Genomic DNA, 27,089 nt, shown 5'->3' with positions numbered 1-27,089 from the left:
ATTTCGAAGACAGTACTGAGCCATGAGGGATCTGCCCCCATGACCCAAGCATCTCTCACCAGGCCCCATTTCCAACATTGGGGATCACATTTCAACATGAGATTTGGAAGAGAAACACATCCAAACCATATCACCCTCTTCACAAGGTGAGGGCCCAGAGTGTGAATTACCTGCTACAATCTTCAAAGTGCTATAAATTGTGGAAGCTGCTTAATTTCCTGCTCTGTGGTCTTTGGGTAAGAAGTACTAGAGGTCCATTCAAAATAGTTTACGCTTAAATGTAGAAATTTGGTGTAATGGTATGGGATTTGATTACACAAGCTAAGGAGAGAACACATCTGATCCCTAGAAACAAATAGAAGCAGGGACTTAGGCTGGCTTTCATATCTGGACTCTTTTTTTTTTTTTTTTTTTTTTTTTGGTGGGGGGCGTGGCTAATTCTTCCCTCTCTTTCTTTAGAGTCGCCTCCTCTGCTTCTCCAGTCACCCAGGTACAGAAAGTGATCCCAATAGTTCTAAGTTTAGATATTATATTTTCTGCTACTATGTCAGAGAATGATCTCTCTTGGTTCTGATTACAAATTCCTAAGAAATAAATAAGTGTGCTTTGACCATTGGTGTTTGGGTATAATTCACAACCTCATCCCACCTCCCCTGCCCTTGTAATTCTCCTCCAACCTTAGTGTAGCTCCTTGCTACATACCAGCTGATCCTTCTAAAGTTTCTCCCATCTTCGAAAGAAAGCCTACCATTTCTCTCACATCAAGAAATCAGTCAGCTATGATCACTTTAATCATAGCTTCAGACTATTTCATGTCTGAAGAAGGAAACCAATGGTTACCAAATATCTACTATGTGTTTGTTAATTTTATGTGAAGTATCTCATTTAATCTCCACAATAGATATGAGGATAAGTCTTAGACCTTTGTAATAAATGAAAAAAAGCATTTATACATAGAGACCTTAATGTAGCATGCTCAGTAACATGGCCAGCATGTGTCAAGGCTAAGCCTCTCTGTGAAATTCAGAAATTTTTTCTTACATTCTCCTCCCCCCAATTTTTAAATTTTTTTTTAAATATAAGGACACGTTATAATCTTTTCTTGAGATTATTGGTCTAAGAGATCTGGGTTTCCCATATCTCACCAGACTGTGAGTACTTGTGATATTGTAAAATAATTATTTGGTCTTCTTCCCCATTTTCTCACATACAACTCCTAAAATCCTTAGAATACCCAAAGTGATATCTTTTTGTATGCTACTGAATTGACTGATGGCTGGCAGCTCCTAAGTAGCTTCAGTATGAGGCCTGGTCACTGGAAAGACTAAGGCAGGATTAGAGGGTTGGGACTTTTCCTCCCCTCAACCTCCAAGGAATGGAGAAGGGCTAAAGGTTGAGTTGATCACCAGCGGCCAATGGTTTGATTAATCATTCTTGTGTAATGAAACCTCCATAACAACCCAAAGGGACAGGGTTCACAGAGCTTCTGGACAGCTGAACACATGGAGGTTCCTGAAAGGTGGCATGCCCAGAGAGGGCATGGAAGCTCCATGCACCTTCCCCTATACCTTGCCCGCCCCATGTCTTTATCTACATCCTTTGTTATGTTCTTTGCAATAAACCTGTAAACCTAAGTGTTTCCCTGAGTTTGTTACCCGTGGAAGGTATCCGAGTTGCCAGCAGTGACTCCATGCAGGTCTATAACAACCTCAATTCTTGCCTCCTCAGAAAAAAGAATTCAACTGAGGGGCAAAGGCAGAAAAAGAGACCTAGGCAAGTTTCAGAGCAGGAGTGGAAGCTTATTTTAAAAAGCTTTAGAACAGAAAAGAAAGGAAAGTATGCTTGGAAGAGACCCAAGCATGTGACTTGAAGAACAAGTGTGGTCTTTAACCTGGATCCTAGGACTTTATAGGCTGGCCCCTTTCCCATGATTCTACCTTAGGGTGGCGGCCTGCATGCACAGTGCCCTCCTTATGCTTGGGAAGTGAGCACATGCAGTGTGTTTAGGAAGTTGTACACATGCCCATCTGAGGCTTTTCTTCCCTCTCCTAGTGGAGTGTGCCTGGAAGATCATACTCAGCCGTTTTGTCTCTTAATGTGCATGCCCAGAAATTTGCTCCCCACTGGCATCTGCATTCAATTAACACTTTAGTGCAACAGGTGTAGACCATGAGGAAATGGCCTTTCCCTGGCACCGGCTGGCAATTTATCACTTTTAGAGAGGCAATGTGATAATTGTCAAACCATCACCCAACATTCCTAGTAGGTGGGGGAGGACCCTCTCCTGCCCCACTCATGCCTGTCTAACTACCTGTAACAAGTTCTGTGAGCCACTCTAGCAAACTAATCGAACAGGGGAAGGGAATTTTGGGAACTTCTATTTGCAGCCAGTCAGTCAGAAGCACAGATAAAACAACCTGGGGCTTGTGATTGGCATCCGAAGTCGAGGGCAGTCTCGACTTCGAGATAACCTGCGGTATCTGATGCTATCTCCAGGTAGATGGTGTCAGGATTGAAGTGGAGGATACCGAATGCTGGTGTCCACTGCAGAACTGATCGCTTGCTTGGTGTGTGGGGTGCAGGGGAGGACCCACATTTGGTCACAGAAGTCTTCTGTGTTCATTGTTGTGGGATGAGAGCAGAGGAAAATCTATTTTCTCCACAGTTTGTTTTTCCTCACACAGTACTTATGTGCTTATATTAAGTTGAGCAATCCAGATTTCATTGGCTTATTAACCCCTTCACTATTCAAATCCCATCAATGACTCTGGCCCGCCTTCTCCCTAGTGGCCTCAAGGGCATCTCACCTGAGCTCACAGGCAGGCCCTCCTAGACTTGCCTCCTCCCATCCCCTGAGCAGTGATCCATGGCCCAAGGAGCCCTTTGAGAGGGCAGTCTCCAGATTTTCCTAATGCAGACGCTCATGGCAAAAATGCTTCTCACTATGCCATGAGTCCCACAGCTTGCTTTCTCTAAAGCTGCAAAATCTTGAGATGATCTACAAGCTCTGTTTCAGTTTCAAAGTTAAGGGCACTGAGATATCATTTTGTTCTATTTAGAAGTGGATAGAAGACTCCTCTCTCTCACTTTCTCCTGTTCTTTTTTTAATGTTTATGCAGGAAAGATGCTATGCTTCACTCATCTTTGAATCCTGTGAGATAGAGATAAACAAACCAAGAGAGCACTAAGTAAATGCTTGATGAATAAATAAAATCTGTGGGTGTTAAGTGCCTGATCTCAACTCAGTTGTTGTATTGTTTTGTTTTAATATACCTTCTAACTGCTGCATAAAACTGAAATACCAAAACTGGGAATAGTTCTGTTAGACCCTCATCCTCAGGAGGCTTGTACTGGAAATGTGATCCTTATGGACCAGCATTTCTCAAAGTATGTTTCATGGAACATTATTCTGGTAAGATCTAAGCAGATAGCAACTCTGAAACCCAGTAAAAGCTGACTAGCTGACTTTGTAAGATAAATGCATGCACGTTCCTCGATCAGAGAGCAATGTGTAGAGTAGCCTATGAAGGACTGTTAACTGACTAACAAGTTCTTTTCCAAATGCATGTGGCCATAGAAATACTTGCTCACTTAACACCTATTAATATTACTTGTAACTAAAGGCATATTAATAAGGAAATATTCCTCTTAATGTAGTGTTCTTAAAGAGGAAAATATTTCATCAAAATCATATCTGGAGAGCCATGATGCAAGACTGCAGAGCTCAAGAAAAACTTCATTCCCATTCCCCAGTGCATGATCTCCTTTGGTAGTTACGTAGCAGCTGGGCCTTTCCCAGATATCTTCTCCAGTGAAACTGACAACCCAGTCAGACTGAAAAGAAATCATGTGTCCATAAATTCCCACTTTCAGGTCTACTGCACCCTTGGCTCTCTGTCTCTGTGGCTGACTATTCATGTAAAACATGGTGCAACTAGAAGGTAAAGAAAGTAAAGATAAAGTAAAATCTAGTTTGCCTTCAGCACTTTTTAATGGTCCAAGATGGTTTCAAGTCTTTTGCTCAATTTTGGAAACATCTATTATCAATGCATCACAGTAATCCTGATCATGGGAATAAAGTCAAAGCCAACAATTTTGGCAAAATTAACAATAATTGTACCCCAGGAAGAGACAGTTACTTATTTTCTTTTTACATGTAAGTAGTCACATTTAAGTTTCTGTAACAGTCATCTTCTAGGAACAAAAGGAATGATTACACACCTGAGCTTAGCTATACAGTGATATCAAATACAAGTTTTGGTATCTCTCCAGATTATCTAAACTACTAAACCAAGCTAGTAGATTTAAAGCAGTGGCCTCTAAAATAGGATATATTTATGTAAGGCGTTTTCAAGATGATGTACTGGGATACTGAGAAGAATTATAACACTGGAGAAAAATAATAGAACTTTAACTTTTATCCTTTTCCTATTAATGCTTCTACTTTCTTTGTATTTTCTAAGGTACATAGCACCATTTCAATAAGTTCTTTTTTTTTTTTTTTTTTCAGGCTAAGGAGTTCTTTTTTTATGGCATCTACAGCTTTAATGAGAAAGAACTAGACATTGAACTAACATCTGGCCTGTCCCAAACTACACTGAATAAAGAATCAGGTTCTAAAAATAAAGTGCCACCAGTTAATTTTAAAGCAGGTATTCTATGGAACACTGACTGCTAGTCCTATTATGGATTATTATGCAGAATGCTCAGTGTTCCAAATATCTTTAGAAACTTTGTTTTGTAATTTTTCAATCCGTTAATGATCTTCAGTTCCACATTGTTGAACAGGAGATGTTCAGTTCTATTGACTTTGAATATTGCCTGTTGTTCCTCTGACATTAAATGCAGGCCTGGGACCCCCAAGACATTTCCACAGAAGAGCCACTGATGGCAGTTAGCTATAACTTATCTATAAAGAGAAAGACCTTTAAGAAGACAATAACTGCTGTTTATAAATCACTCTGTAATTTGTCCTCAGATTAAAAGTTGTTATGATTCAACATTAAGATGATAAATTCTGAATGGGAAAATTGAGACTATTATTAATTTTTTGTAATGAAGAAGGTTCATTTTCAAAAACGACTTGGAGTGGCTTTGTTGATTAGCATAATAATAAGATGGTATAGTCTCAAATATCATTATTAACCTTCTAAAAAAAATTGGAAACCAAAGCATTGTCAGTCTCTATAATTTCACCAGTGCAAGGAAAAAGGTAAGCCATAGGTTTCATGAAATCAATGAATGAGTTATTGTTTCTACAAAACATTCATAATTTGTTTTGAGTCTGTGTTTGTTTTCCTTTTTCCCTCGTTATTTGACCATGCTGCATGTGAAACAGATCTGTGAGTACATCTGTAACAACATTGCTGGGACTTTAATAAATATAAATAAGACAAATTAAATCAGGTAAAAACTTAATCAAAAAAATGGGATTTGTTCAGTATCTTGAAGGCTTAGCACCTTGTGGAAGCTCAATAAATATTAAATCAAGGTAACAACATTTAAGACCTGCTGAATCACAAGGAAAAACTAATTTCAAAGTCCTCAGCTATCTATAAAGGACCCCCTGCTTCCAGGCACTGAATTCCAGTTTTAGGTTTCTACCAGGTATGCTTTAACAGATAACGCTTATAACAGTCTGCATAGGGAAAGATCTTATTTGTGATGCAAAGAAGAGTGAAAGCTTTTTGAATATAATAAATAAAACTCCTAGAAGAGAAGACTGAAAACCCCGGGAAGAAAATGATTCATCAGGTCAATCATTGAATAATTTTCTCTACTCTCCAATTGTAAAAATGCTTTGAGAATCTCAAAGCCAAGTTTCAAATCTCAAGCCAAGTTTCAATAACTTCATAGGTGAATTGAGAGCTGTGTGTGGGCTAGAATAACTTGAAGTAAAGCCAGTGAACACAGATTAGCTCTGGATAGTCTTACTCTGCAACTTTCTGGAGCCTCCTCTAGAAAAGTTAGGTTTACCAAATAAACCTAGATTTCATAATATTACTTTATATATAAAGGTGCTCAACAACATCCTGTATACTTTGGAGTTGCTTCTAGAAAAGTCCCATAAAAATTTTTAATAAGACCAGGTTCCTATTGTAGATCAGGTGCCCAATGTTCAAGTCAGGGTCCTGGCCTTGGCATTTAGTAGGTAGTTGTGTGACCTGAACATTTCTTTTAACCTCTCTGGTCCTCAGATCTATTGTAAGTAAAATGGGGATGGTAACACTATGTCAGAAGGTTTCTGTGCAGATTAAGAGAGAAAATATACAGAAAATAAACTGCATATAAGAAGCTTGGAATAAATAATTGTTAAATCTAAAAGGGATCTAAAAGAATCTAAAATCTAAGATTCTCCAGGTGAAGCAGATGAAAGCCTTTGGCTGCTATATTGGTTAACTACAGAATGCTGGAGAGTATCAGCAAGTGGCGTCAGGTCATAGGGTATCTACCACCAGTCCCCTTCCACGGATGGGAAGAAGATTTTAGAAAGACTCTGGGATGGTTTCAGAAAGTCCAGAGGGTACTGGACTGAGTCAACACACTCAGGTACACTTTAATGCCCCCTTTGGAAGTCAATACCATATTCAGTTTCCCAACATAGAAAGGCTTCTGAAAGATGAGCCAATTCTGCACCACCTACAAAGCTTCAGATTACTTGAAGTATTCATTAATTCCCATGACATTTTCTGCCTGTTGCAGTTGTTCAATGCTTACCTCAAACTTGGCTTTTCCCAAATATTTCCCCATATCAAATGTATGCTTTCCCACCACTGAAAATCATATTGCATTTTGCATCCATAAACACATCTCAATTTATCTTAACTTACATTTATTTGTATGATTATCTTACTGCCTATGTTAATCTGCTATTACCATCATAATGCTGCATGAAAAAAAACCCCAAATATTAATGGCTTACAACCACAACCACTGATTTTTTTCCTTTTACTGTGTTTGTCATTTATGACCGGTGACTATCAGGTGCATGTTCTTTCCATGGTGGGTCACAGTAGTACTAGAAGATAAGCCAAACCACACAAACACATTTTGAACCTCTTCTACATCATGCACACTGACATTCCAGGGGCCAAGAGAAGTCATGTGATCAAGCCTAACATCCATTGGGCAGGGGCGTATATTTCATATACACTAGTGGAAGGCTTGTCAATGGTACAAAGGTGTAAAAAATTCAGAACAATTATCCAGTATCATACTATGTATAGCATATGGCAGGCTGTATTATGCCAAATATGTATTGCTCATTTCTGGAGTCTAAACAGCTCTGTGCTTTAAAAGCATTTGCTCCCACCCAGATTCATAAAGCAAGTCCTTAGAGACCTACAAAGAGACTTAGACTCCCATACAATAATAATGGGAGACTTTAACACCCCACTGTCAACATTAGACAGATCAATGAGACAGAAAGTTAACAAGGATATCCAGGAATTGAACTCAGCTCTGCACCAAGCAGACCTAATAGACATCTACAGAACTCTCCACCCCAAATCAACAGAATATACATTCTTGTCAGCACCACACCACACCTATTCCAAAATTGACGACACAGTTGGAAGTAAAGCACTCCTCAGCAAATGTAAAACAACAGAAATTATAACAAATTGTCTCTCAGACCACAGTGCAATCAAACTAGAACTCAGGATTAAGAAACTCACTCAAAACGGATCAACTACATGGAAACTGAACAACCTGCTCCTGAATGACTACTGGGTACAGAACGAAATAAAGGCAGAAATAAAGATGTTCTTTGAAACCAATGAGAACAAAGGCACAACATACCAGAATCTCTAGGACACATTCAAGGCAGTGTGTAGAGGGAAATTTATAGCACTAAATGCCCACAAGAGAAAGCAGGAAAGATCTAAAATTGACACCCTAACATCACAATTAAAAGAACTAGAAAAACAAGAGCAAACACATTCAAAAGCTAGCAGAAGGCAAGAAATAACTAAGATCAGAGCAGAACTGAAGGAAATAGAGACACAAAAAACCCTTCAAAAAATCAATGAATCAGAAATAATGCCACATATCTACACCTATCTGATCTTTGACAAACCTGACAAAAACAAGAAATGGGGAAAGGATTCCCTATTTAATAAATGGTGCTGGGAAAACTGGCTAGCCATATGTAGAAAGCTGAAACTGGATCCCTTCCTTACACCTTATACTAAAATTAATTCAAGATGGATTAAAGACTTAAATGTTAGACCTAAAACCATAAAAACCCTAAAAGAAAATCTAGGCATTACCATTCAGGACACAGGCACGGGCAAGGACTTCATGTCTAAAACACCAAAAGCAATGGCAACAAAAGCCAAAATTGACAAATGGGATCTAATTAAACTAAAGAGCTTCTGCACAGCAAAAGAAACTACCATCAGAGTGAACAGGCAACCTACAGAATTGGAGAAAATTTTGGCAATCTACTCATCTGACAAAGGGCTAATATCCAGAATCTACAATGAACTCAAACAAATTTACAAGAAAAAAACAACCCCATCAAAAAGTGGGCAAAGGATATGAACAGACACTTCTCAAAAGAAGACATTTATGCAGCCAAAAGACACAGGAAAAAATGCTCATCATCACTGGCCATCAGAGAAATACAAATCAAAACCACAATGAGATACCATCTCACACCAGTTAGAATGGCAATCATTAAAAAGTCAGGAAACAACAGGTGCTGCAGAGGATGTGGAGAAATAGGAACACTTTTACACTGTTGGTGGGACTGTAAACTAGTTCAACCATTGTGGAAGTTGGTGTGGCGATTCCTCAGGGATCTAGAACTAGAAATACCATTTGACCCAGCAATCCCATTACTGGGTATATACCCAAAGGATTATAAATCACGCTGCTATAAAGACATATGCACATGTATGTTCATTGCGGCACTATTCACCATAGCAGACTTGGAACCAACCCAAATGTCCAACAACGATAGACTGGATTAAGAAAATGTGGCACATATACACCATGGAATACTATGCAGTCATAAAAAATGATGAGTTCATATCCTTTGTGGGGACATGGATGAAGCTGGAAACCATCATTCTCAGCAAACTATCGCAAGGACAAAAAACCAAACACCGCATGTTCTCACTCACAGGTGGGAATTGAACAATGAGAACACATGGACACAGGAAGGGGAACATCACACACCGGTGCCTGTTGTGGGGTGGGGGGAGGGGGGAGGGATAGCATTAGGAGATATACCTAATGTTAAATGACGAGTTAATGGGTGCAGCACACCAACGTGGCACATGTATACATATGTAACAAACCTGCACGTTGTGCACATGCACATGACCCTAAAACTTAAAGTATAATAAAAAAAAAAAAGAAAAAAAAGAAAAAGCATTTGCTCCTTCCATCAATTAATTCCCAGTTAAGTACTGAAAACCCAAAGCAATCCCATTCCCAGCACAGTGTCTGGCACTTAGGAAACACACAGCAAATATTTGCTGAATTAATTTCTTGAATGAAGAAAAGTTCCCTTAATCCATATCAGGCACTTAGGTGGAACTTCTTTACACCGTTTTTGTGCTTCTTGAAGCCACAAAAGATTTAACCTGAAAACCTAATCAATAGCACTTCAATAGCACTCCCAAAACTGCGGGCTCTAAGAATCAGGCAGCGTCTTGAGTGATTAAAAAGAGGATTATCACCCTTAATAGTCTTTATTAAATGCATGGGAGCTGAGTCAGTTCTGTGGTTTAGTACACAAAGCAGGGCACTGCATCAAGGAGGGAGACAAACATTTAGCTTTGCCTTTTTGTGAATGAGCCTTAGAATAAAGCCAGATCTGCTTTTCTGGAGGACACTTCTTTGCCATTCTCATCTTTTATTTTATAACTTCCTTTAGGCATTTAAAGTCTATGAGATCTGAAGAGTTGAATTTGGTAAGTAGAAACAAAATTATTGAGTCTTCATTTGCTGATTGTATCCATGGAAAAAGAAATTTTACTGCCTTTCTCAGAGCATTGAATTTTTCACTCTTAGGCTATAGCAACAAAGTGGAAAACTTATTCCTGTCTCTTCCCTATACGGTGACAGTCAAGTTTCAACTACAAAGATGCCTCAAGGCCCAGTGATTATTTAATTATCTCCTGGAAAATAATTTCCGAATGTGACAAGGGCATCAACAATCTCCTCGAGCCTGCTAAATTTACTTCTTCTGTCACCTTGTCAACTGTCTCCTTATATTACTTCCCCTGCAGGGTCATATCTAAATTTCGTGGAGCCTCAGGTTTATATAATTGGAAAGAAGGCTCTAAAGAAAAGGCTGGAAAATTACAAAGACAACATTAGATTTAAACAAAAGCCTGCCAGTGAAGACCCCTGAAAACTTAAGCTTCATTAGCTTCAGGATTAATCCACTTATATGCTCCCCTTATAACTAATGTTGCCAGATAAAAGACAGGATTCCCAGTTAATTTGAATTTTAGGTAAACGATAAATAACATTTTTATCATAAGAATATAGTCTTGGGGACAGATTTATACTAAAATATTATTCATTGCTTATCTGAAATTCATATTTAACTGGGCATCCTGTATTTATATTTACTAAATCTGACAACCCTACTTAAAACATGGAGAGAAAAGGCAGACACCTAAGTTCCTAAAATAAATCTATAATACCCATGTGGGTCTCTTTAGGCTTTCTCTGACTTCCCTAGATAATTAGGACCTTGGTCTTTATATGAATAAATGTTGCAGAATTGAGTTTCATTCACCCCTGGTTAAATGCTATAAATTTTTAATTAATTTTTATATCTAAAAATTCTATGTGGAAGAGATATGGCACGAATGAATGCTTTTCATTCAAAAATAACTTCAGTAGCAAAGAGACAATGGTAATTAGAAATAAATGCCAATAGATTGTCATATGAAAGAAAAGTAACTTTGTCACACTCAAATTCCCTCAGTAACATATTCTAACCTCTCCTAGGCTTTACAGTGAAGATGCCCTATCATCTTCAAAATTTGCAACCTAAACCATCCTGCTTGAATTTAACCCTCTTGTCCTCTCCTTAATTTAATGGGAAATATCACTAATTAATATATGGCTTTCCAGGCTAGAACACTATTGTCTTTCTCAGGCTACTCTTCTCCAAGTAAAACAAACAAACAAAAAGCCTCCATTGCATTAGTGTTTGCTCCAGGGAGTGTCTCCCAGCACTCTCACAGAGTGGACTCCTCAGTACAGAGATACTCCCCACACCTCAAGATACTTTAGTTTTAAGGTCTGGCCACAGGTAAGAATGTTAAGGAAAATTTTAACTGAATGTTGAATATAATTTGAAAATAATCTCATAGATACAAGTCTCTGTACTATTTTTAAGATGTTTTGGGAAACTTCATGTGTATTTCGAATTTGTCCTCATACTGACAATAAAATGGAAGTCCTTGTCAGATAAAAGAGAGCGGAAATGTGTTTCTATGAACCATATAGGAACCAAAGGATGAAATTCTCTATCAATGAGTCACATGCCTAATAGTTTGGTTAGATACGTATTCAGGTGCACAGAGCAAATATTGAACTGAAAAAATGACCCTGAATGCAATCCAAAAATGTTCACAAGACTGATATTATTGAAATATTAAAAGAAATATAAAATTCAGTATATTCCTTCTGAAGGTACAATTCTGAAAGCAATACACAGTTTATTTATAAGTTCTATTAGTTTCTTTTGAAATGCTTATCTCTTTGTAATTGCAAATTTTTTTCTTCATAATGTAAATGGAGAAAATAAAAGCACTTATTTCATTGAGGTGTTGTAGGGATTAAATGAGGCTATATTTAAAGCACAACACAATGACTACAATACAATAAGCACTTGATAAATATTTTCCATCAGTATCATTTTCACTACTCATTTTTAATAAGTTACCAAATATATATATATAGGAGATATTCTTTTCTGTCCTTTCTCTTTTTAGTTTATTTCTTTCTTATGCCTCTGAGTACTTGCCATATTGTCAATTATTTAATAGTTGCATGAGTATAAATATAGATTTTTAAGTAGGGAAAATCAATAATTTTGTATTTGATCAATATTTTTATATCCTACAAATGTATGTAATATACCTCAGAATTCTGATAGTATTGTACAATTGATTCTTGAACAACTTGATTTTGAACTATGTGGGTCCACTTGCACATGAGTTTTTTTCAATAAATATATATATAAATTTAATATATATAAATATAAATATATTTCATATGATATATAATACATTTTATATAATATAAAAATATATAAATTTTTTGGAGATTTACAACAATTTGAAAAATGTTGCACACAAAACACCTAGCCTAGGAATATCAAAAAAGAAAAAGGTAAGTATGCATTAATGCACAAAATCTATGTAGATATTACTCTGTTTTATCATCTACTATCATAAAATACCCACAAATCCACTATACAAAGTTAAAATTTACTGAAACATGCACCCAAACACAAACTGTACATGGCACCATTCACAGTGGAGAGAAATGTAAACAAATGTAAAGATGCAGTATTAAATCATGACTGCATAAAATTAACTGTAGTACATACTGTACAACAGTAATCAATTCATAGCCACTTCCTGTTGTTCTTGCAGTGAGCTCAAGTGTTGCAAGTATCCATTTAAAATACTTTGTGACACTAATCATTTCTGCACGAGCAGTTCATTCCTCTAATAAATTGCAGTAAAAAGTGATTGCTTGTGTTTCTCATGTATTTTTCATTTTGTTTAGTGCAATACTTTCAACCTTGCATAACAACATGGAACATGTACGAAGTGCCACTAGTGATGCTGGAAGTGCTTCCGAGAAGCAGAGAAGTCATGGCATTGCCAAAAAAGCTGAATTGCTTGATATGCACCATAGACTGAGGTTTGCAGCTGCAGTTACCCGCCATTTCAGAGATTCATCTTGTAAACAAATGACTAAACTTGTGGTATCAATAAATACAACACAGTACTACAATATATTTCCTCTTATGATTTTCTCCATAACATTTTCTTTTCTCTAGCTTTCTTTATGGTAAGAATATACTATATAATACATATAAATTGCAAAATATGTGTTAATTGATTTTTTTGTGTAATTGGTAAGGCTTTTGGGCAACATGGTCTATTAGTAAAGTTTGTGGGGAGTCAAAAGTTCTATGTGGATTTTCGACAGTGTAGAGGATCAGTACCCCTAATCCCCATTTTGTTAAAGAGACTATTTTATTTACAATTCTATTATAAAATACACTCATTTCAATGCTAATCAAGTTGATTTCAAGAATTATTGGTGCTAAATAAGTATAAATATCATATTAAAATTTGACCTTAAAATAAGGTGAAATCTATGCCTCCATAATTTTATTCATTACTATTAGCTCTGCCCTCTGAAGAAGCATTCTTTCTTTCATTGAGTAATCCAATACAATCTTCCTTTGGCAGCTCTTCAAGTACAATCAGAAAATGTCTGCTTAGTAGCTGCCCACATCAGGTCGTTTTTTTCTTCAGTTTAGTTTACTTTATCTTATAAAAACATTGAGAGTCTACAGTACACTAGGAGTTATTCTGCACACTAAAAACAAAAAGAATGAAACACAATCCCTGACTGCAAAAAGATTAATTTAATGGGAAGGCAGATGAAGACAGAGAAACTTAATACAAAATAAAATTATTGAGTTGGGACAGTTCTAGGAATGAGACACACCTACCCTTATTATTCTTCATGATTATCCTTCCCAGCCTTTTACTTTCCTTTGTATACCCTGCAGCACAGGGGTTCTCAACCAGAGCAATTTTGCCTTCCAGGAGATGTGTGGCAATGTCTGGACATTTTTGTTGGCTTTCTGGGTGGGAAAATGGAAGTTCTAGTGGCATCTAATGGATAAAGGCCAGCAATGTGCCAAAAATGCACAGGAGACTGCCCATGCCACCCTCAACACAGAATTATCTGATCAAAATGTTCCATAGCTTGAGAAACCCTACCTAGCTTTTTTTTTTTTTTTTTTTTGAGACAGGGTGTTGCTCTGTCACCCAGACTAGACTTCACAATCATGGCTCACTGCAGTTCAGCCTCCTGTGCTCAAGCAATCCTTTCTCCTGGGCATCCCAAAGTGCTGGAATTGTAGGCATGAGCCACCGCACCTGACCCCTACCTAGCTTTTCAATGTCCTTTGTAAAGTGTGGAATTTAGCTTAAAAAAAGGACACATCATTCTAGCTGTCATCTTGACCAATTTGAATACAGAACAACCTTTATATTGCTGAATCTACGCTTTGCACCTGAATTAATTAGCCTAAAATGGAACTTAAAAAATTGAATAGCCATTCACAGTATTGGCACACAAGGAACTTATAAAACTACTACATTGTTCAATTTTTTTTCCATATAAATTGTTTGGTTCATTTTTACCTGTAGTTCTAGCCTACTGAGAACTTCTGAACCTAATTTAGCTATCGCCAAGTTTGATATGTTCGACCTTTACATCTTCATTCAAATACTGGCAAAAACATCAAGAAGACTAAACCCTATATTATTAAACTGCAAAAGTAACTTGAAAGCTCGAAATTGGTCAAGAAAACAAGACTCCTAGAAACAGATTTTCAATAATGAGTCTACTACATGACACGAACGTTATTACTTGCCCCCCAAAACAATGCTGTGGGAGTATGGGTTAGTCAGGGTTCTCCAGAGAAACAGAACCAATAAGTATATATATATACATATATGTGTGTGTGTGTATGTGTGTATACATATACACATACATATATATATATATACACACATACATACATATATACACATACATAAATATATACACGGGAATTGGCTTACATGTTGGAGGGAATGGTATAAGTCCCAGAGTCCAACGACCCCATAACAAGAACCTCTTATCCAAGGGCGGGAGAATCTGGATGTCTCAGCTCAAGAAGATAGACTTCGCTCTCCTTCTGCACTTTTGTTCTATTTAAGCAGATTGACTAACATTGAACCACATTAATGAGAGCAATCTTCTTTACTTAGCCTATTGATTCAATGTTAATCCTTTTCAGAAATGCTCTCAAAGATACACCTAGGAGGAATGTATACCAGTTACGTGAGCATCCCTTAGTCAGATTGACACATTAAACTAACCATCATGGAATAAATAGTATTAGACTCATTTCCCAGCTAAAGACACTGAGGTTCTGTGAGACTACGGGACATGCCCAGGGACACACAGCAAGTAGGTGAGCAGGAAGGATTGTTATACCACCTACATATAATTTCAAACACCATGAACAGTCTTTCTAGTACATTGTTTCAAAAAACAACAACCAGATGCCAATATTGAGTACGTACAACAAAGCTTTACCTATGTAGCTAATCTTCACAACACGTTTGCAATGCAGGCATTATTGCATTCATGTTACAGATGTGGAAACACTGAAGGTTTAGAACAGCTGTGATTTGACCATAGGCATGTGACTACTAAAAATCAGACCTACAATTCATGCCTCATTCATGTGGCCCTAACACTGCCACATTGCCTCCCACCAGAGGCCATATATCCACTTACTACACGGCTAGCCAGTCCTCATTTCCCTTTTGTACAAAGAGTTGTCCTGGAGTCTCTTTGCCAAATGCTTTCTAGAATAGCAGTACATTTTGCTTTTGCTTATTGAGACTCATCACATTCATGTGTTTAGAAAGAACGTCAGTTTATGGGTAGGTGATTTTTAAAAATTCCAGGGAAAACCATAGAAGCAGTCTAGTTCTTCACTCATCATTAAAACATACAGAAAGAAGCTATCAATTTTCCCACATGCTAGAAAAAAAAAATGTAAAATCTCTTCTACTTTTAAATGTTCCACACTTATAGCATTATACTTGGAAAAGTTAAGATTTATTTTATATCTAGTTAAAATGATGCCTCGGCCGGGCACAGAAGCTCACCCCTGTAATCCCAGCACTTTGGGAGTCCGAGGCAGATGAATTACCTGAAGTCAGGATTTTGAGACAGCCTAACTTGGTGAAACCCCGTCTCCACTAAAAATACAAAAATTAGCTGGACCTGGTGGCAAGCACCTGTAATCCCAGCTAGTCAGGAGCCTGAGGCAGGAGAATCACTTGTACCCAGGAGGCAGAGGTTGCAGTGAGCCGAGATCGTGCCACTGCACTGGCAGGTGCCAGTCTGGGCGACAGAGTGAGAGTGAGACTCTGTCTCAAAAAAAAAAAAAAATTAAAATAATACTTTAAAAATACTGACGGAGGGTGAGTTTAAAATTGAAGTTCAAAAGAGATGAGGCAAATATTATAAAATAATAATACATTTTAATATAAGTGATGGATATATGGGTATAATGTTATTTTTTCTACCCTTAGTGTGGTTGAAATTTTTTATAATAAAAAGTAAAACAAAATATAATGTTCATGATTTGATATTTGTCTTCTCTTTAGAAAGTAATTTTCTTTAAACTATTTTTATCATTCATTAATTCAGTTCAATATAATTTACTCCAAAATATTTTTCTCAAATGTAATTTTTAAAAATCATTAGATCTCAACCTTTAAAAGATAATCAGAATCCCAATAAAACCCTCACTACAGTCAAATCATAAAATCTGCCATTTTTACTTTCAAGACTTACTAAATATGTTGTCTTTGAGTACATCAAATTAGTATTTGATTTACTATCAAATGCAGGGTGCTTCAATTTCATTTTAGATCCCTCACATTTAAACCACATTTAACAGGGCTGAAAGCTGTTGCTGAGGTTGACAAGTGTTGGCATAACAAGTAAATGAGACAACGGTCATTTCTACACGTATGAATTATTTGACAGTATTATGAGTCAGGCATACCCTGAAATGATAGTTACTTATTGAGCTCACTGTAAGTAAAGTGAACTACTCCTGCAGTGAGTTCAAAGGAGAGGTATAAAAAAAATCTGCCTTTCAGTTTTTCTAAAACCTTTCCAGTTTTTGTAATGTTTTCTTTAAAAAGGAAACACTGCCAAAAAATAATAAAAGACCCTTCACAAGTATTTCATCAGTAGAGGCTGCTCCAGATGGTAGCATGGTGTCTTGTAGGTAATTCCTCTGTCTCATACATGTGAGGCAGAGAGCATATTTTCACAGAGCCTTGAAATAGGCATTAGCAGAGAAATAACTTAGCTGATCATGCACTATGTAAGTACGACTGCTTCCCAAGACAAAATATCAGACAGAGTGTCACACCAGGAAAGGGCCAAAACTACTGTGTCAGTATTGGAGAGCTCTGATTCTATTCCTAATACTGAAGAGGGGTTTGAAAAATACTTTATGCAAATAATAGCTATCTTTTCTTAAGAGCTCACTATGCTAAGCCCTTTATGTACAGTAACTCCTAACATCCTCATTACTATTTGTGATGGTTAATTTTATGTATCAAAGTTGAATGAGCTGACTGCATAAAGCAGATGGCCCTCCATAAGGGGAGTGAATCCCATCTATCCCTTGAAGATCTGAATAGAACGAAAAGACTTACCCTCCCCCAGAGTAATAGAGAATTCTTCCTGCTTGACCACCTTCAAATGTGAACATCGGTTTTTTCCTGACTTAGGACTCAAACAGCATTGGCTCTTGCTGCGTCTTGAGCTTGCTATTTTCCAGGCTAGAATTACTTCATTGGCTCTCCTGGGTCTCTGGCTTGCCAACCTACCCTGCAGATCTTGGGACTTAGCCTTTATAATGATATGAGTTCATTCCTTATAAAAAATATATTTATTATAACATATGCATTCTCTTTGTTCTCTGGAGAACCCTGATAAACAAACTATATATTATAAAGTAATACATTTATTCCTATTTTTCCAGTTAAGAAAATTATGGATTGTAGAGCATATATTTCTTTTCAAAGGTTTCTTTTCCTGCTAGAGTATAAGCTCCTCCAGGATAAGTATTTTTGTCTGTCTCATTCACTGATGAGTCCTAAGTGCCTAGGATAATGTGTTTCATAGTAGGAGTTCAGTTTGTCAACCAAATGAATAAGTTCACCTGGAAAGTGACAGAGCTAGGGCTGGAAATGAGGTGTGGCTGCTGCCCAGATCTGTTCTTTTAACCTGTATTATGAAACGTCTCTTAGATTTCCTTGATATTTTCAGAAGGCAATCTTCAAAAGAATAGTCCTTTTTAGAAAATTACTGGCCTATCTGAGTTCAGTCTTAAAGCTATTAATTCCTGATAGAGGATAAAATCAGGATCCCAAAATATCCCAATGAGTGGAACACTGGACTTGCAAGACGAAATTTAATTAGGAAAAAAAAAAGTAGTCTTTTTATTCCAAACAGCAACTAAACTTATATAGATGTCAAAGGCGTAGCCTAGCAAGAGAATAAATAAAAAAGTCCCTGGAGGATTAATTGACAGGGAGCTTGATATAAATCAGCACTGAACAGTGGTTGCCAAAAAAGCTAATGCAATTCTTGGCTACATTAATATAATATTTTGTCCAGATCAAGGGAAATAATAATTCCATTCAATTATGCCTCTATATCAAACCACATCTAAGCCACACACTTCAAGAAGAGAGGTAAACTGGAGTACATTCAAAGGAGAGTCACCAAAAAGATGAAGAGAATCAAAGTCATGTTATACAAAGATTAGCTAAAGGAGCAGAAGATGATTGCCAGAAAAGTCAGCAAACATCTGAGATGTCTTCAACATTTGTAAGGCTGTTATGTCTAAAAGATATTATTATTTTTTCCTAACTGGCCCCAGAATGGACTTTGGCCTAAGTAATGAAAAGTTAATGCTATAGTATACTGTCTCAGTTTTCCAAAAGTGATATTGACAACATCATGACAATAGTTAAGATCTCACTCTCTGGTTGTTCAAATCTGACAAAGCTACAATTTGTACTTAGCTGGTAGGTAAGCTTCAGATGAACTGCTAGAGTAGAAGACCTTTATGGTTCCTTCTAGACATAAATATTATGATGCTCTAACAGAATATTAAAGCTAAAGGTAAAGTGGTCGGAATGAGAAAAAATACACTGAAATCTACTGTATGGTTAATAGCATCAGCACTGTGTAGAAAGCATCCACTTACATTATGTTACTGAAACTGCATTGTCACAGAATCAGTGAGTAAGAAAACTAGAGACTCCTATGATTCCAAATATCTTTCCTCCAAAAGGGAAAACTTCTTGTTTGGTGACTGCTGACACTTTTCAGTTGTGCTTATCAAATCATGAGTGATCCTTTCTACAGGGGGCTGTTGGTGCCACTATGCATGTAGCCACCCAGGAAAGAAAATGTGCCTCTACCTGAGACTGTAAGGATCACTTGCATCAGAGATACAGCCTGTCTCATTCCATTAGGATCCTCTATATTTTGATCTACACCATGACTGTTAAAAGAAACATCAATATTATAAAATTATCTGAATATGATAATCTTTTAAAATTTTATTGCACCTAAGGTTTGCATAAAATATGAGATTTTATGTAATCTATTTCTGACAGTAATGCCAAGAAGTTTATTATAAAGCATCACTTCAAAGAATTTAGAATATTAGTCTAAACATACATTCTTTCTTTACTAACCATGATTTATTTAATAAGCCACTGTTTTTAGTTATTCTAAATTCTTTGTAAGCAACAGTGTTTAGTTAGTCTAAGTTCATTCAGCCTATATAACCAATGTTCAAAATCCTTCTGGGGCTTTCCACCTCATTTGGAGAAAAAAAATCAAAAAGTTCTTGAAATGGCCAGGACAGCTTTATACAATGGGCCTCCTTTATACAATGGGCCTCCTCTTTAACCTCTCCTTGGTCTGCTCTCCCCTGTCTTGCTCAGCTCCAGCTACACTGGCCTCTTGGCTGGTTGTTGACTAATTCCTACCTCTGATTACTTGCTGTTTTACTGCATGGGATGCTCATCCCCGCCAGAGGACTGAATCCTAAGCTCTTCAGGTCTTGAATAAAATGTCACCTTCTCAGTAAAGCCTTCTTTGCTCACCCTGTTTAAAATTACAGCCCCTCTATATGAAGCTTCCTATATCCCTTACCTGGCTTTATATTTCTCCCCAGAAATTAACAAAATTTACATTGTATGTATTTTATTTTGCAGAAGTACTTTTATTCACTGCTACATTCCAGAGTCTAAAATGAATGCTTGCTGAATAAATGAGCAAACAAACAAATGGCGGTCTTTACTTTTGGAAAAAACCTCATGTAGCTTCACTCTTAAAGATGGTGTGATACATTGTGTTTACTGCCCCTGTATAAAACTTCTCACCTAACATTATGTAGACCCCCCTAAAAAATGTCTTGGAGACCATAAAGAAAAAATGATTAATATGTAATAATATCTCTAAGATTTAAAAGAAATAATATAATTTGGGTCTTTTCTACATACTCTAACAACATAATTACAGAGATATATGGTGGCTTTCTGTTAAAAAACATTGCTAAGAGATAGACATATTAGATTAGGTAATGCATATTTTAGCCTTATGATCATAGTCTTTCCAAAGAGTGAGAGCAAAAAAAAGTCTTATTCGTTCCCTCACTTAGAAAATGTGTCCTCAGAAATATTTCCACCCTTATTATTAAATGCATTTTCCAATTCGTCTATACAGAGCGCATTGCCAGCTGGTAGTAATGTAGGTTGAACAAGTGAACGAGAAAGTCCTGACCTGAAAGGGCTTCTGATTCTAGTTGGGGAAAGGAAAAAAAGAAGAGACTCATATTAACCAGCTGTCCCCTTGGAATATATAGAAATACCGCCAACATTCTTACAGATGAATGATACACAAGAGGATCTGAAAGATTTTAGTGGAAACAGAACTTTGAATAATTGAGAAGGGATTATGAGTGGATGAAACACATCCGTATTCGTTATAACTTGTTCTTAGTTGTTAGCTGTTTCCTCTAGTGCCTCTGAAGGATTAATAAGGTTATCAAGACAGAGTGTCACAACTGATAAGTGTTTTAACCCTTACTGTGACCCGGCTGACGGCAACTGTGAAATCTTAATAGTATCAAATTGTAGTGCTGTAGCATGCTACACTATTTCACTCTTTTATTCCCCATGACTAAAGAACTTGAGGATATTTTTTATTGGTGTCACTACGGTGATAATATGTGATGCTGTGACATTATGAAGGTTTATTTTACATAATTTTCAGCTCTCTACTTTTAAATCTCTCACTTAGTCATACTTTTAGATCTTCATCTAAAATTCTCACCTTCTCAAGTTCATTTCCTAGTCAATCCAGTTATAGAAAGCAAATGCCTAAAGCACCATTCAGTAAAGCCAAGATAGGCATATTGGTTTTAAGTTACATCCGCTTCTCCAAGGAAATACCAGAATCACAATTTAGAATCAACACATTTTTTTGTTCATGAATTTAGGTATGCATTTTTCTTGATTTGATCATGCAAACAGGTTGACATTATTTTAGCCTGCTTTAAAATGCCAATGATCTGAGAAAAAAACACGATTATTTTACCCTTTCATGACATGGAATAAGAATCAACGGTTTAATTTTGTTTGGCCTATCCTTCTACACATCCTGTATGTAGCAAACCATAGTTCCAGGATTTTATAAGAGTCAACAAAGGCTGTGGAGAGAGTAAAGCCAGCCATTGCTGCTTAACAGCACCTGTCAGGGAACGTTATGTTGCCAGCATATATGCACCTTCCCTGCATTAACAAAGCTTGCAGAGATGAATACAACATGAGCTTCAAAGGTAATAGATGCTGCATTTTGATAAGGTTTTAATGGACATGGACATTTCAACGAAGCTATAATGGGTGACAGCTTAAATTCAGGATCTGAGAAAGCCTTTAATTAAGATTTATAAGGCCAGCTACTGGATGCAAATATAAAATGATGGTTAGACATGGTGAAAAAGGAAGATGACTGATGGTCCCAGTGCTTCATAACTAACCCTCACTCTAAGTTAGATGATTTAATAACATTTCCAAATATGGATAGTTTTGTAGTTCTGTGTCACAGGAGATAGAGAGGAACAACTCTGAAATTGCCCAGCCCAGACCCAGAGTATTAACAAGTGACAGGCTCTTTTTGTGGGTGATGAATACCAATACCACTGGGTCCCACTGGCTTCTGATGACCAGAAACCGTTATTCCCAGCAGCAGCAATGCCCAATAGAGTTTTAGGCTCATCCCCTATAATGTCAAATAGGCCTCCAAGCCTCTTCCCTATCCTCTGTTGTCCAAAAGCAGGTTCAAAACTGCCTGTGCAATCACCAGTGGAAATAACACTTCTACAGATCCAGTTTAGTATCAATGCTGTCACTCTTCTCCAGAGACAGCTCAAAAGAGGTGACCACAGCCTCACTGAAAGAGCATTTAGAGTGTAGTGTTAGCAACATTCTACAGATCCAGTTTAGTATCAATGCTGTCACTCTTCTCCAGAGACAGCTCAAAAGAGGTGACCACAGCCTCACTGAAAGAGCATTTAGAGTGTAGTGTTAGCAACATTCACTATACAGAGTCCACGTTTCTTTCTACAGCTGGGAGATCATAAGGAAAAGGCATAATGTGTATACCTTTGATAGGATCATGTTGAATGAGTGGCCTTTATTTCAACCCAGAAGAAGCCAGTGCCAAGAAGGCAAAATGATTGTAAAAACTGAGAAATATAAGTGGGAGCTAAATGCTGAGTATACATGGTCATAGAAATGGAAACAAAGGCACTGGGGAGGACTAACAGGAAAGGAGGGAGGGGGACATGGGATGAAAAACTACCTCTTGGGTATAATGTTCATCACCTGGACGACAGGATCATCCATACCCCAAACCCTAGCATCACACAATATACCCATGTAACAAATGTGCACATGTACCCTCTGCATCTAAAACAAAAGTTGAAATTATAATTTTTTTTGAAATACTGAAAAAATTCTGTGCACTAATTTCCACTATCCTCAAGCTAGAGTAAAAGTTTCTTTGTGTATCTTAGAATCATAGAATCTCAAATTGGGAAGGACTCTAACATACCTTGTTTAAAGACATTTTGGATTGTAAATAATTCTACAAACTGAAATTAAGTACGTCTTAAACCCATAATATGTTTAATGCAATAGCTTTTTCTGCCAAGATATGGTTTATGTTTTTAAGTAAAATTACGGCTGTGGAGAGGACAGTATAACCACATAAAACAGATGTTAATTGTTAATTTCATTTCAAATAATTAAGGTAAAAGAGTTAGATATCAGAATTGTAGTGCTTAAACTTGAGCAGAAGTTAGAATTAGTAAATCTAAAGATTAGCATGCAATTACTCAATATATTTTCATAGGTACAATGAAGATAATAGAATACATACTTTTATTGTTTATACAGATCAGTTGATAATGAAGACAAAATATTTAGCAAATATGATTTACTTTTTTACTCAACAAGCACAAATTCAACACACTTCCTACATTGCAGTGTCATACACAACCTTTTCTCAGAACATTTTATTGTACTTATATGCCTACAGACTAATTCTTCAATTAGTCTACAGCTTTGCTGCTATGGTCTGAATGTGTCCCCCAAAATTCATGTTAGAAAATTAATCCCACTGCAACAGTGTTGGAAGGTGGGGCCTTTGGGGAGGCATTCAGGTCATGAAAGCTCCACTCTCATTTATGTATTCATGCTGTAATCAAAGGGCTTGATGGAAGGCGTCTGTCTCTCTGTTCCCTTCTGCCTTCTGCCATGTGAGGACACACAGTGTACCTCCCTTCTGGTGGGTATGGCATTCAAGGCATCATCTTGGAAGTCGATTGCAGTCCTCACCAGATGCTGGTACCTTGATCTTGGACTTTCAAGCCTCCAGAATAATGAGAAATAAATTTTTGTTCTTTGTAACTTACTCTATAGTATTCTGTTACAGCAAAGACAAAAATTAGTACCAGAGAAGTGGGGTGTTACAAATACCTAAAAATGTGGAAGTGACTAAATAATGGATAGAGGCTGGAACTCTTTTGAAGTGAATGCTGGAAAAAGCCTATGTTTTCATGAACAGAGCAGTAAGAGTGATTCTGGTAAGAGCTCAGAAGAGGAAAGCTGCAGCCCCTGTCTTCTTAGAGATTACTTACATTGTTGTGAACACAATGCTGGTAGAAATATGACAAGTAAAGGATACTCTAATGAGGTGTTAGACAGAAATAAGGAATATCTTATTGAAAACTGGGAGAAAGGCTAGCCTTGATACAAAATGAAAAAGAAGTTGGCTGAACAATGTCAATGTCCCACAACTTTGTGGAAGGCAGAACTTAAGAGCAATGAGCTAGAATATTTAAAAAGAGAAATCTCTAAGCAGCAGTGTTTACTGCTTATAGTAAAATGTGAGAACAGAGAATGATTCAAAGACAGAATTTATAATTAAAAGAGAAACAGTATGAAAATTGGAAAATTCTCAGCCTGGCTTTGTGGAGAATTAAAAACTATGCTTAGGAGAGAAAACCAAGGGTGTAGCCCAATGACCATTTATTAAGGAGATTAGTGTGGACAGAAGGAAGCCAGTGCTACTCATCAAGACAATGAGAAATTGACCCCAAAAGCATTGCGGATATCTAGGGCCTTGAGGGCAGAACAGTTTCATAGGAGGGGCCTAGGGTACCCATGGGTCCTTTGAGCTCACTGCCCATGGCCACCTCAAGTCTCTGTTCCCTACATTGCAGCACAGCTCTCCTCAGGCACCAAGCTGTGATTCAAGCAGGACCAGTACAGCTCAGGCTGTCACTCCAAAGGGCACAAACTAGAAACCTTGGCAGCATCCAGACAGTTCTAATTCTGCAGGCACACAAAGTGCACAAACTGTGGAGGTATGGCTTTCTGCACAAATATTTCAAAGGATGCTATAGAGAGCCTCAGAGTTCCAAGCAGAGACCTGCCACAGAGGAAGAGACACTGCAGAAAGACTGCACTAAGACAATATTTAGTGGACCTGTGGAGCAGGACTACCCTTGAGATCCCAAAACTGTAGAGTCCCTGGCATGCTGTACCAGCCTGGGAAAGCTGCAGGCATGTGACTTCAAGGTATAAGAGCTGGGCTCTGTCCAACCAAGCCATAGGGATGGAGCTTTCTGGGGCCTGGGAACCTCAACCTCCCCACATCCCAGCATGTCCAGAAGGCAGGACATGAAGATAAGATTATTCTCTAGCCTTAAGATTTAATCTTCTTTTTCCTGTTAGGCTTTGGGCTTACTTGGTACCTGTTACCCCTTTTTTCTTTACTATTGCTCCCTTTTGGAATAAAATTGTCTATCCCTTTCCTGTCTCACTATTACATTTTGGAAGTACATAACTAGTTTGATTTCAGACTCACAGCTGGAGAGCAATTTGCCTCAGGGTGGATTGTACCTTGAATCTCACCCTCGTATTTAGATATGAGTTTGGACTTAGACTTTTGGGTTGATGTTGGAACAAGTTAAGACTTTTGGGAATACTGAAATGGAATGAATGGATTTTTCATGTGAGAAGAATATAAATTTGGGGGCCAAGCATGAAACTCTATGATCTAAACGTGTTCCCCCAAATTTTTGTGTTGGAAACTTAATCCCCAAAGCAACGGTATTGGAAAATGGGTTTTTGGGGGAAGTGTTTATGTTACGAGGGTTCCACCCTCGTGAATGGATCGATGCCATTATAAATGGGCCTGATGGAGGGAGGTTAGTCCTTTTTTGCCCTCTGCCTTCTGCCATGTGAAGACACAGTGCTCCTTCCCTCTTCCGTGATGCAAGTTCAAGGTGCCATCTTGGAAGTGGAGACCACACCGTCACCAGACACCAAACCTGATGGTGCCTTGATCTTGAATTTTCCAGCCTCCAGAACTGTGAGAAACACATTTCTAGTTTTTACATATTATTCAGTCTATAATGTTCTGTTATAGCAGCACAAATGGACTAAGATACTTGCCAAAAGCAGAGGTTGTTTTTTAATGATTTTTGAATTTTAGTGCCTAAAGCAGTGCCTGGAGCATAACAAACAGATAATAAATATTTTTTGGATGAAGAAGTGATAAAAGCAGGAATAAATGCCAGAACCTGAGCTAGGCTTCCAGGACAATAAGATGAACTAACCTGTAATTCATGTACTGCCTTTATATGTTAGTTGGGAAAATGGAAATGTAAAAATATATATGCAATTTATATAGTGATAAAAATATTTTAATAAATGTATAAGAAATATAATCAGAACACCAAGATCAGCAAATAGTCAAGTCCAGGGAAAATTTTCTATGTTCTTTTTAAATTTATTCAACATATATTTATCAGGTATACATACACACTAGCATTGTTTAGGATACTGTAAATGTCATACTGAACAAAAAATGTATTTGCTGCCCTTGTGAAAAAGTAGTTGAGATATTGTAGAAAGTTACCTGTGCCTACTTGGGGTGATCTCTCCCCCTCCATGTCCCTTGCCTTCCCAGCAGTAGAGATTGGAGGAAAATATGAGAAAGAGACCTAAGATAGATGGTGAGGAAGAGACCTACATTTAACTTGTTTGTGCCATAGTATAAATTTGGAGGAGATTTTGGAGACATCAATATTTACTCCATATCTACGCCAAGATTTTCAATCAGCTTCAGCTATAGTAAAGGTATTTTGATCTCCATGTGATTCTCTCCTATATCTTCTGTTTCAATTGGTTCTAAGTTCTAGACCCTAAACAATTGGTAGTCATGACAATGGGGAGAAATAGAAATATTTAGATTATTTTCTCAAAGTAGTTCTTATTGGTTAGCTGAACTGAGGAAAGAAGAGAAGGGATGCTGTCATCATTCCTGGCTCTAGCAGCTTGGTGGACGATGATGTCGCAGTGAGACAGGGAAGGCTGGGAAGCGGGCTAAGAGCATGACAGCTCTATTGACAATGATAAGGAACAAGGAGGAGAAGCAGATTTGAGTGAAAGAAGACATTTTACTTTTTTAGCATGTTAAGGTTGAGACATATTAAGTAGCATTTGCATGTGAAATGTTTTGAGTATACAATCAGAAAATAGCTCTCTGGAGCCCATAATACTGACTTGAATTTTTTTTTTTATGTATAGGCTATATTTGAAATCACCAGGGTAGACAAGATT

General features: G+C 37.3%; 1 long non-coding RNA gene across 1 annotated transcript in view; it reads right to left on the bottom strand.

Annotated features, from left to right (window-relative positions):
* The window catches only part of LOC129011288 (uncharacterized), a 29,245-nt gene extending 2,376 nt beyond the window's left edge, over window positions 1-26,869 (bottom strand). Inside the window, exons 1-2 of the long non-coding RNA XR_008493307.1 lie at window positions 26,386-26,869; window positions 2,808-3,151 (exon numbers count right to left, since the gene is read on the bottom strand). This is a non-coding gene — a long non-coding RNA (uncharacterized LOC129011288). The remainder of the gene's footprint in view (window positions 1-2,807; window positions 3,152-26,385) is intronic.
* Between the last annotated feature and the right edge of the window lie 220 nt (window positions 26,870-27,089).

This window comes from Pongo pygmaeus, chromosome 14 (assembly GCF_028885625.2).
Source record: "Pongo pygmaeus isolate AG05252 chromosome 14, NHGRI_mPonPyg2-v2.0_pri, whole genome shotgun sequence".
NCBI lineage: Eukaryota > Metazoa > Chordata > Mammalia > Primates > Hominidae > Pongo > Pongo pygmaeus.
The sequence above is the reverse complement of the archived record's forward strand: the minus strand, read 5'-3'. Positions and strand labels throughout refer to the sequence as shown.